The sequence below is a fragment of the Poecilia formosa genome, unplaced genomic scaffold (genome assembly GCF_000485575.1).
Source record: "Poecilia formosa unplaced genomic scaffold, Poecilia_formosa-5.1.2 Scaffold447, whole genome shotgun sequence".
NCBI lineage: Eukaryota > Metazoa > Chordata > Actinopteri > Cyprinodontiformes > Poeciliidae > Poecilia > Poecilia formosa.
The window spans coordinates 78,768-91,947 of NW_006800386.1; the positions used below are offsets into that span (position 1 = coordinate 78,768).

Consider the following 13,180-nt stretch of genomic DNA (forward strand, 5'->3'; position numbering starts at 1 on the left):
GAGTGAGTTATGGTGTCAAAAACAATAAACAAGGGAAACTATCTGAATATTAACCAAAACTTACTTATTTAAAAGTAAATAAACCATATGACAATTATCTCACTAATTAAGAAAAACATGAGAAAACTAAGCAAACATAAATATCATCTCACTCCTACAAACTCCAAGAACTTTTACAAAGGGTTTTTAACAGACAAACGGTGTGGACGGTTGAGATGAGCTGAGGATGGATGGCAGGAAGTCCACATCACCAGCTTTTATATCCATCACCTCCAACAGGTCACCAGTTGGACATATCCGCCGTCTTCTGGGAGCTAATCAGGAACAGGCACCTACACACTCATGTTTGCATAATTAAGTTTGCGACTACATTCGTAACATTGTAATGTAACTAAATGAAAAAAGAATGCTTTTCCTTTGCTCCCGTCAGCTATAGCAGTAACCCGCTCCCGTCAGCTATAGCAGTAACCCACACATCTCCAATCTGCACAGTACAGAAATCTCAGGGTCAATTACTCAGCAGTATCGCCACCCTGCACAGATCTGATGCAGAGTTGACCGTCTGCCAGCATTGAGGCTTCAGAGACGGCTCTCTCCTGCCATGATGCTTGACTTCAATCTGAGTCATCATGATCAGTGATCACTTGTAAACAATCTTTGTTGCAGGATGAAGGGAGATGAGGTTCAGTCACAATCATTTCATACTCTGGCAATCATACAGCATCTAAATATCTGTCCATCTCCCCTTCTTTCCAGGAACTTAAAAAATGGATCCAAGACAACATCTCAAAACAGGAATGCTGCTTTTTTCAGAGGCATGACAGGTAGAATAATTCACCACTCTTTAGCCTGTAGTTTCTGTACAATGTTTGGTAACACTTTATTTGACGGGGTGTGACCAAGATAATCATAACACCGTCATAAACATGACATAACACCTATCATGAACATGAGGAAGTCTTCATGACACTTTATGACTATTGTCATAAAGTGACATGAAGGGGAAAAGGCCCAGAGAAGAGACAGGAGAATGGATTTATCCTGGACCGGTTGGTGATTCCCACATTGCAAGCCCGCTCTGCGTAACATTCGGCGACCGGCTACTAATGAGGCAATGAAGCTTCAAACTGCTTCGCCACGTAGAGACCCAGCACACTGTGCATATAAGCAACACTTCGGGTGTTATTGTCTCTCATCACTCCCAGATGGGACCATCTCGTTGCAGAGAAACAAGCTCAGGGCTCCCGTTATCTCCCGTGCATCTGTATCTTATTTTGAAGAGATATGTAAACCTTACCATAGCGACCAGAGTCAGAAAGCGTTTGGGCAGTGTTCAAGAGGAGATGAGTAGAGCTTGTGAGTCTTAAGTCTGGTTTAGACGGCAAGATTTGAGAATTGTCGGCCTATTCTCCAAACCTCTGTGACCACAGAGCTGATAATAGTCCAACAGGTTCGATTGGTTTGTGTGTCCAGCCACACGGCAGAGGCAACACACCACACAAACCAATTCCACTCACAAACATCCCGATTCCAGAGGATAATCCAGTAAAACCCCCAACATAGCATACGGGAATTTAGAATAACCAAACACGGATGACGATGTAGAAGCAATAGTGATAGTTTGTGGACTCATTTTAAGAGATAAAAGACGTAACAAAAAGAAAAGGTGGTAGATAAAAGACGACGGGAGCAACCGCTCTATTTGCTGCACTATTATTTGGAGGTGAATATGTTTTTTCATAGTCAACATTTTTAACTGGGTAAACATAATAAACATATATAATAATGGCCTTTACATATAATAACATTTCCACATATCATCTCCAATATCCGGCTGCACAGTGGCACAGTTGGTAGAGCTGTTGCCTTGCAGCAAGAACGTTCTGGGTTCGATTCCCGGCCCCGGTCTTTCTGCATGGAGTTTGCATGTTCTCGCTGTGCATGTTTTCCCCAGGTACTCCGGTTTCCTCCCACAGTCCAAAAACATGACTGTCAGGTTAATTGGCCTCTCCAAATTACCCCTAGGTGTGAGTGTTTGTGTGTCTCTGTGTTGCCCTGCAACAGACTGGAACGTTAGCTGGAGATGGGCACCAGCACCCCTCCGGACCCCACTAAGGGACCAGGGTGTAAAGAAGATGGACGGATCTCTGTTTGGGATTCCCCTCTGTTCTTATATCACAGCGCTTTCTGATTGGCTACCTGTCACATTCAACAGGTTGTATTCTTGTCCCCAGTAAGGGAAAACCCCACAGGCTGCGATAAAAGGGCCAAGACAACCTAAATTGGGCATATTCAGGCTTTAGCAGGAAGACCAACATGCAAAAGCCTTATCTTACTAAAGCAAAATTTCCAAGTCTTGATCGATCCGTGGTAATAAAAAAGGTTGGGGACCACTGGTTTAATAGCTGTAGGCACATGAGTGTACCTTTTCACTTAATGAGCATTCAAAATTATTTCCAGCCAGATACTCTGGCTGATGGATGTTTGCAAGAAGTTTATTAATAAGTAAAAAGATTAAACACCAGTTTTACATTTGACAACAATTAGTTGTCTAAAACGTAACTTATTAACTCAGCTGGTGAAAGAACACAAGCACCATGTAACATCAGCCAAGTTGCTAAATAATACACATAAAAGATAACTTTGACTAACATATTAACTTTTAATTTGCTAGATTAAAATTGGAGGGAAAAATCTATTTGCCTGCCTTTAAATATGTTTAAGATTAAGGGCTAACCTTACAATAATGGAGTTTAGTAACTTTAGCTAACATTAAATTACAGCCAGGTACCATTAGCTTGAATTGCTCATAGGTAAGATTACAAAGAAAGAGAACATAGTCAAATTTATTTTGTCAAAGAAAATGTAAAGTTAAGGCACATACCTCATATGTATTAGGTGACATACTTCGGCTTCTTTTTAAACAAGAGGTCTGGCTGTTATAACTTGTGTTAGGTAGGTCCCACAAGATGGAAGATTTCTTCTTCACCAACACACTGCACACCTGTCCGTGCATTGCTGCCTCTCACTGGTGGAGATGGTGCATTGCACTACTTAAAACAGGCTTAAAAAATGTTTCAAATGCAAAGTTCATAAGTGCTTTATAGACATCTTGCCGTAAAACTTTAGGATAAATTATATTAAGAAATTTACGACTAAGCAAAATGGCAGAGCAATAAAATATTACCACATAAAGTTACAGAATTTTTAAAGTTTAATCGGTAATACTTTTATAACAAATTTATATCAATCATGATTTCTTGGTTCATGTCAAGTTGCCATAACGAAGACATTTTTGTCTAGAGCAGAGGTTCCCAAACTGTGGGGCCCGCTGGGGGGGGGGGCACCGTGTCATTGCAGGGGGGGCGCGGGAAGCCTTCTGGATGAAAAAAAAAAAAAACATGAACACTGTATGCGCTGGGTTTTTACCTTAGAATGGCCAACTCTCTGTTATTCCTATGTCAATTTGATACAGTAGAGGCTTCCACACTTACCATAAATGTGTCCTCTGTCACTTTTATCAGCAGTTAAAACTGTTTAATCCGTTGTTAACATGTTGTAACCTGTTTTTCCGAGCCGCCTTTAAACGCAACATGAGCGGTACGACGCTCGCACTGGGTTTACACCTGTGAAGGAGACCTGCTGCTGCTGTGCGGAGCTATGTAGGTTTGTGTTAGAATCCCCCCCTACCCCCCGTCACACTCGTCGTTTCAACCAGACAGCCATTTGTAATCCATAGGGGGGCGCAGAAAATGTTTGGAAACCACTGGGGGGCGCAGAAGAAAAAGTTTGGGAACCACTGGTCTAGAGTAATGTCAAGTTGTCATAACGAAGACATTTTGAATAATGTCAACTTTGAATTAAAAGTGTCATGATTTACCAAATGACGCTTTATGACAACAGTCAAAGTGTCATGAAGACTTCATGTTCATGACAGGTGTTATGTTATGTTTATGATGGTGTTATGACAGTCTTATTCACACCCCGTCAAATAGTGTTACCCAATGTTTTATTAATAATGAGAAGAAACTGCTCTGACTGCAGCGAAATCTTATTTTGAGTCTTTACTGTGTTTCCAGTTAGTGCTATGAAATACAATCCGCTATTTCGATAACAGGCACTTTGTATTGTCAAAGAAGCAATTAAAGCTTTGCTTTTTGTTTAAAATATTTGACAAATTCTAACAATGTTCAGTTCTGAGAATCTTAATTTTACAGCCACACTCCATTAACTTTTTAGCTCTTAATTTACCTGCTCAGACAAATGATGAAAGAAAGAGTCTCGGTGCATGAGATTTTAGATCAGCTTAGGTTATTTTTTTCAATCTATTTCTCCAATATTCTGAAATGTAAAGGTATCAGAATAATAAAGAACACCAAAATGCAGTTTGATAACATCCTTCTGATGCATAAACTATATGTCTAATTTTGTCCTCCAACATAAACATGTGAAGTCATGTGTTTTTTACAGTAAAGAGGAAATATGTCATTGTGGTTACACGAAGGAAAAGCACTCTTACCCAGCAGGGGACTTCACCGATGGCACCAAGAAGCCAGAGGATCGTGTCTGCAAGTCACCAACAGATGCTTTTGGATACATCAACTTTGGTGGTTTGGGGCAAAAGACTAGCAAGGTAAAATAATGCTACCTCATACTTAAATAATATTATCGGGGCCTGCCATAGCTTTACATAAAGAAGAGCAGTGACTGCCTTGCTTACATAGGGAAGGCAGTCACTGCTCTTCTCTATGTAATGCATGGAAGGCACCTATTGTTCTACACCTAATAGAACGTTTCTTCCTTTATTTATTTATTTATTGGGGCCTGCCATAGCATTACATAGGGAAGGGCAGAACGTTCAGTACCTACAGAAGAGGTCTGAGCTGAATGTCAGAACTACAAACATGGCGGAACTCTCAGTGACTACAGATTAGGGCTGAGCTGGCATTTAGAACTACTTACTGTTTTGGGCATTATATAACTGGTTTAACCCAACCACTGTTACACATTTTATTAGTGTGGTCATGTAAAATGAAGCTCACTGAAAATTTCAAAATAAAAGCCTTCATATTTTTCACATCAGCTAATTACTCTTTTGGGCATTATGTAACTGGTTTAACCCAACCACTTTTACACATTGGAAAATCCAATCGAAGAATCAACAGACTGAATCAGTCATTAGTAGGTTTAGTTCAGTGTTTCACCTGCCTTACATGTTAAGTGTTTCCCTTCTGCCTCACCTGGATTGAATCTGTGGATGATTAACAACCTTCTGCACTTCTTGATGGCTGCAGATGGTCATGCAATCATCCAACTCAGCTGTTCTGGAACAGAGGCTCATTTAAGCACGTTCCTAAGCATATCATAATAAAAAGTTAAAAACAAGTGATTACTATCACAACAATTTAAAGCCCACCTGGAGCAGCCAGCCGTACGCTTCCTTGTCCACCACATGCTCTCCCAGACCAAACAATGTGGGATTTTAAAAACTCAAATCCCACAAAATCTCGCAGGATTTCATACTTAGGCCTGGAGTGGTGGGTAGGATGAAAATAATACAAAAGGAGACATGACCTCAATTATTAAAAATATCTGTTTTGCCCCAAAATAACCAGGTACAAAACAATGCCCTTATTTTTTAATAAACACATTTAAGATCAAAGTAATATTGAAAAACTTACCATAAAACTGCTCAGAGGAGAATTCAATTCAGAAGCCGGATGCAAACAAGCCATGAGGGGTGGAACAAACTGCCCAGATTGCACACAATGGTAAATCAACTTTCAATTATAGTCAGAATAGTCAACATTGATTCAACCATCATAGTCAGGATAGTGAGTGATGATTCATTTCTGTACATTTTCTTACTTGTTCATAAAAATTCCTACTAACCGTTTGTGTGTGATATATTGACACAAAAATATCTACAATGTACTACAAGGAGTGGAGCGGTCCACCCCTGCTATTTACATGAGTGGGATGTCCCAAACACACAGCCACTTCGCTGTTGGCTTGTTGGCAACAGATGTTAATTCAATGTTGAATTGCCATCATGTGCAATCTGGTTATAGAACGGAATCACAACTCAATGTTGTCAACACATAGTGCTGACAACTATGCACTATATTGCGTGATTAACCCTCGAGTTAATAACGCTAACTTGAAGGTTAATCACGTTAACCCTCAAGTCAATGTGATTAACTTAAAAACAGGGTGTGCTGTGGTGGCGCAGGGATTAAGCACAATCCACCTAGCCTTAGTCCTCGACGCAGCTGTTGCAGGTTTGATTCCCGGCCTTGGCAACCCTTGCTGCATGTCTTTTCCCTTCTCTCATTACCCACTTTCCTGTCAATTAACTATCAAATAAAGGCCACTAGAGCCAAAAATATCTTTAACAAAATAAAATGTGAAAATGAAAAACCCTCACCTAAAATTAAAGTTGTTTCACCCGAAGGTGAAACAACTTTGATGTCAACCACAAAACAACATTGATTCAATGACACAGTTTCAATGTTAGTTAATTGGCTAGAGTTGGATGGTTGTTTGATGGTTGATCCACCGTCATTTGTCGACTTCAACCACAAATCAAACATTAATCAGACCTTGGCATTTCAGTCATCAGATTTCAACCACAAAACAACATTGATTCAATGACACAGTTTCAACGGTTTGATTGGATGGTTGTTTGATGGTTGATCCACCATTATTTGTTGACTTCAACCAAAAATCAACGATTCTAACTATAATTCAATGTTGCTTTAACGTCGTGTGCTATCTGGGATGACACCTGGTATTTACATTCAGTCTTTGTCTCTTCAGACCAGTAAATTTTGTTTCTCATGGCCTGAGAGTCTTCCAGGTTTCCTTTTCTAAAACTCTAAACCAGTGGTTCTTAACCTGGGTTCAATTGAACCCCAGGGGTTCGGTGAGTCGGTCTCAGGGGTTCGGCGGCGCCTCTGCCGCGGAGGTAAAGACACACTTGTGTAAAGTTGTGATGACGCCCCGCTTTGCCATCACTCGCTGCAGAGGATCACGTTACATTGCTTAGCCAATCAGTGCTGCGGAGGAGCACTGTTTGAAGGAGCTCCACTCTCAGCGTGGATTTGAAGTTGTGTCTTTAAATACTTCAGTAAAGCTCACCAAATTCTATAGTCTAAATCTGCTCCTTAATCACATCTTTTCGGGTTTGGTACTGCCTCTAGTGGCGTGGGGGTGGTAATATGACTAATAAAATTACATTACTAAATCGGGGGAGGGACGGGAAAGGGTGTGGAGATCATAACCCACTACAGAAGGGTTTGGTGAATGCGCATATGAAACGGGGGTTCTGTACCTCAAAAAAGGTTAAGAACCACTGCTCTAAATCAACTGCTATGTGTGTTTTACTAAGGAGTGGCTTTTTTCTGGCCACTCTATAATGAAGGACTGATCTGTGGATTGCTGCAAAGATGGTTCTTGAAAGTTCTCCTATCTCCACAGAGGAACAGTGGAGCTCTGACAGAGAGCCCATCAGATTCTTCATTACCTCCCTCACCAAGGCCCTTCTCCCAGATTTGTGCCTCAAGACAATTCTGTCTGTGAGGTCTACAGACAATTAATTGATTTAATGATTGATGTTTGAACCTTATATGGACATGTGTGTGCCTTTCCAAAACAAGTCCAACCAGTTGTAGAAACATCTGAAGGAAGCAGCTCAATTTTGAACTTCATGGCAAAGTGAATACTTGATCCTATTTTTAATAAATTAGCAAAGAAAGACTTTTTCCACATTGTCGTAATGGGGTATTTATGTGAATAATATTAAGGAAAGATATTAATTTAATGTAATTTGAAATAATGTTGGAATATAACAAAATGTAGAAATATAGAAATATATTTGGAATGTAAATGACTATTCTGATTTTCATTTTCTTGCCACTTCACAATTATAAGCTAAATTATGTTATGTCATATAAAATCCTCCAAAAATATACAAAATTTGTGGATGTAGCAAGTTTTTTTTTTAAACCCTCATTGGGTATGAATAATTTAACATATTTTATATATGTGTGTGTACCTTTGCATTCATATGCCACTCTTTGTTCATTGCCAGTATGTACGAGTGTCTGCAGACACCGAACCCAAGTTGCTCTACGAGTTACTGACTAAACAGTGGAAACTCAACCCTCCCAATCTGGTCATCTCAGTGACTGGAGGAGCCAGGAATTTCTACCTGAAGCCCTACTTGACAAAGGTTTTCTACAGAGGAATTGTCAAAATTGCCCAGACTACAGGTGAGACAGGCAGAAAACTAGAGATAGGTGTGATTAATATCAGCCAAAAACCCATGCAGTGACATTTCATCATCTGTAGGCGCGTGGATAATCACCGGAGGTATCCATGCAGGGGTGATGATGCATGTGGGGAAGGCTTTGAATAACTATACCCTCAGCCACTCTCTGAAGAAGAAAATAGTGGCTATTGGAGTGGCACCATGGGGAATAATTCATAATAGGAATAAATTGATAAGAAAAGATGTAAGTTAAACACAAGCTTTACATTATGCCTGTGAATACATTTGTGTTTCCTTAATACTTTTTAATGTGTTTGTCTGCAGGGTCATTTAACAAAGTCTTGTAAGCTTGACACAGAAGAGGGTACCTGTCTTGATAACAATCATACCCACTTCCTGCTGGTTGATGATGGGACCACTGGTGAAAAGGCCTATTGTGCGGAGGTCAAACTACGTGCAGAACTAGAGAAATATATCTCAAATCAACATGGAGTGAAAGGTTAAAATGAGATTAGTCTTCATTATTAAAGTAAAAAATTCAAAAATATGAAATGCAAGCAATTATCAATGGGTTCCAAGCACAACAAACTGTGTATAGTTCACTCTTTGTTTTTTCCATTTCATAACAAATTTGCAAAAACTGAAATCAATGTTGCTTTTTGTTTTTCTATTCTTAAAACCTAAACATAAAAATGTAAAATCAAACTATTTAAAAATCCACAGTGTTTGAATTTTGGTTCAGCTATTTAAACTCACAATATGTGGTTATTTTCATAGGTAACAATACAGGTAGAAAATCACCCAAGAATTTACTGGAGATTATTACACTTCATAATGTTAATTACTGACTTGGAATAATAGAGCAATTTTGTTCATGTTAAGATTATCAGCTCTCAATGAGATGTGTTGACTCCCTCTAAATAAAACAAACACATTCATGGTGAGCAAGGGTGCCGGAATGGGATTTTCCTAAATCTGTGTAAATTTTGATCAAAAATTTAATTCTTATTTAGTATGCAAAGGGCCAACCAATCACTCAAGTTTATTTATACAGCACATTTCAGCAACAAGTCAGTTCAAAGTGCTTTACATCATAAAAACAAAGAGTCATAAAAACAACATACAGTACATTTTGATGAGGGCCATCATCAAAATCATCAATACACCTCAATGGTCAATATTGGTTCAAAAGTAACTCTAAACAGGTGGGTTTTAGCCTTGATTTACAGGAACTTGTGTTTCAATTGTTTTGCAGTTTTCTGGAAGTTTGTTCCACATTTGTGGTGCATAGACGGCTGAATGCTGCTTCTCCTTGTTTGGTTCTGGTTCTGGGGATGTAGAGCAGACCAGAATCATTAGGCCCAAGTGGTCTGAAAGGTTGATAGAACCAGGAGTGCTTGTGGGATATTATTGGAGGGTACACACAATACTATCACTACACCTGACTCACAAGAGCACAACCACATTCCCAATGTGCTAAACGCATCATGTGAAAGTTGTACAAAACCAGCACAAACCTAAACCACACAAATATAACCTACATGCACATAGCCCACAGAAACAGAGGATCTAACCAGCTTTCTTTTTTCTTTTATAAATTATACTTAATAATAAAGATAGGAAAGCAAAGTCTACCCGTATGATCCCCGGGGGGTGAAAAATAGAGATTCCCAGGTTCAGGGGATGTTTCAGACGTCCAGAGGAGGATGAGGTGAAGCAACAATGTTTGCTTCATTTCTACTCTTTTTGGCAAAGTTTCGACTGGACTTAGTCTTAATGTGCCGTTCAGGAAGAGCGCAGCAGATGTCATGGTTGTCCAACCACATGACTTGTCAGATCTTTAGTTTGCAAAAAAAGTGCCAGAACCGCGCACACAGAAAAAAGCTCAGGCAGGGTTCACTCGACCCGTCTTAGAATTACAGGAGGATGAAAACCCTGCTTATTCATTTTTAGCTAGCTTCACTGCATAGTCACATTTAGCTTACAGAAAGAGCGCTAAATAAACAAAAGTAAACTGACCAAAAATAACATTTAGCTTTAGGTCGTACATGTGCCCACCCCCACAGATTCACACAGATGTACGCTACATACAAGATGTTTTGACACAAAAGACATTTTTTTCCCACAATTTTGTTAGTAGTAAAGAGATAATGAAAAGGTTACACAATAAAAAATTCAATAACCATTTTATTATTATTTTTTACTTAAAGGAAAATGTCAAAGTATGCACAGTACACACAGGAGTTCAACTGCAGGTGCTACTGGATAGAACAACAGGAGATCTTTAATCTACTGTGGCTGTTCAGTTAGGCCTGTCACAATAAACAATAAATCAATTAATCGCATAACAAATTAATTTAATGGAAATGGAATAATTTTATTTGCTTGATTTATCGTTTTTCTCTTTTCTCTCTCTTTTTTACCAAAAACTGGTGCTTAGGTCTCAAATATCCCTTATTTTTTGGAGGATAATGCTATTTACACAGACTTCATAATTCATTTTATTTGTTGATTCTGTTGTTTTCTTTCTTTATTTTGGATATTTCAAATGTCTTCCAGTTCCAGTGTTTAAATGTTCATTAGAATTTAAAGTTCATTGATCCTTGAGAATGTGTTCTTGCATTATTATGCCGTTATTGTTATATTACTTGAAAATGTCTCAAAACAACAGTATTATCGTTTATCACAATATGCTCTGGGAGAATTTATTGTCCAGCAAAATTTCTTATTGTGACAGGCCTACGTTTAGTGATTTATAACTAACATCAGTATTTTAAAGTCTATTCTCTGAGCTAGAGGGAGCCAGTTAGAACTGGGGTGATGTATGCATAGGTTTAAATCCCAAGGGGGTTTCGGGGAACCCCTTGGGAAATCATGAAAGAAACCCTTGTATTTAAACAATATTAATATAAGAAGGCAACAGAAACAAATAACTAAGTAAATCTGCCATTCATCTAAAAAAAAAAAAAAATGAATGAATTTTTAGGTCCCCTCCGCCCCCTATTATTAGAACAATGGTTCAGTCTAAAGTGTAGGAGGAGCAACAACAGACTACTGAACGGCACAATGGCACAGGCTCCGTTAAAGCCGGTGAAGTGGGGAGCTAGCTGTTGTTTGGCTCTGCAGCACTAACAAAAAACCCTCCAGTAAGTAAATACTTAAAGCAAAAGACGTGTTACACGTTTTATTTACTTTCACTGCTCAATAGGAAGAAACACATTGACAATAAACAATTCGTTATTTCATTACTTTGGCTGAATCATGTTCTACCACCTTATGCCTTGGAAATCAAAACTAGCAAAACTGCTTCATTGCTTTCATAGACTTAGCTCCTTTTTCTGTCGAAGGTAGCCAATATTTCAATTATATTTAGCTCTCTAACTCTTACTTTAATAAGAGGAGTTTGAAACGGGAGGGAGCGACCAGTATTACGACCAGTATTACCACTGGCCGATAGCTCTGTGTGGGAGCCGAGAGCAAAGAGGCTATTGCAGCTGGCAGTAAAAAAAAAAAAAAAAAAAAAGTATGCCTTTATTTCTTCTTACCATCTTCAACATAGAGCCTTTAAAACCACAAAATAAAATCGGAATATTTATCTATAAAACCCTGATGCTGACTTTTAAGTTTAAGTTATGATACTTCCCAAATATTCAATTCATATTTATAGATTCTCAGCCATCCAGGACATAAAAAAAACCCCCATCAAAACTTAAGTTATAATTTAAATAACACATGACTTGTATTGAGAATCACTGTAATAAATCAATATTTATGAGGAAATTATTAAAACTTGTTTTTATTTAGAGCCTTAAGTTTTTGTAAAGGCATAGCAGAAATTAGATCTATGACATAAACCAAACTCATATCTAAGCAACATTTGAATGTTAGTTTAACTGATTTCTGTGGGTCTCAGCAGGTTGTTTTCTGAGAAAAACACTTTTGTTATTCAATGCTACTTACTAGTCATTTTTGATGGTGCAGTGTGAACACACACAAAAAAATTTAAAGCACATTTTATGTTACATTTTACTGTAACTTTGCCAACCCCCCAAAAATTCCTTTTAAGAATTTTCCCTGTTTATGGTCCCCCCCAATAAGGAGATGGGATTTACGCCCTTGGATCTTCAAGGTTTTAGTAAGAACACAAGCTGCAGCATTCTGGATCAGCTGGAGATTACTGATTTTTTTAGGTTGAACTGACAATGCAGTGATCAATGCAACTAAAAATTTTCTTTAGATCTTCCTGGGACATTAGTTCTTTAATCCTGGAAATGTTCTTCAGGTGATAAAAGGCCAACTTTGTAATTATCCTCACTAGGCTCTGAAGGTTCAGGTCAGAGTCCATCACTACACCTACATTTCGGGCTGATCACTGTTTTCCAACTGTTATAATTGAAACTGTGTGCTGACTCTAGATCGTTCCTCTTTAGGTCCAGAGATGTTCACTTCATATTTGTTTCTGTTCAGCAGGAAAAAGTTATGGCACATCCACATATTGGATGTTCTCAACATCTGGTCAGTGCATGGGTGGGTTCAGGGTCACCCAGTGACATCGTAATGTAAAGTTAATCTGTGTAGTTATGGTAGCTAATCTTATTTCCTGTTACATACAACCTGAACCAGTGGGAGCATATAGATATTAAATAAGAGGGGTCCTAGGATTGAACCTTGGGATACCCCACATGTAACTTCTGTCCACTTGGATGAGAAGTTACCTATTGAAACAAAGAAATCGCTGTTCTTTATGTAAGACTCAAACTAGTTGAGTACTGGACTGGAGAGTCCACCCAACTCTCCAGTCATTTCGGTAAGTCATGGTCAACAGTGTTGAATGCTGTGCTGAGGTCCAACAGAAACCAGCACTGTGATTCTTCCAGTCAAATCTTGTCTTTACTTTAATCATTAAAA

At 38.6% G+C, this 13,180-nt stretch overlaps 1 pseudogene; it reads left to right on the forward strand.

The window, feature by feature from the left end:
- LOC103155775 (transient receptor potential cation channel subfamily M member 2-like) overlaps window positions 1–8,335 on the forward strand; it is a 70,481-nt pseudogene extending 62,146 nt beyond the window's left edge.
- The last annotated feature ends 4,845 nt before the right edge of the window (window positions 8,336–13,180 follow it).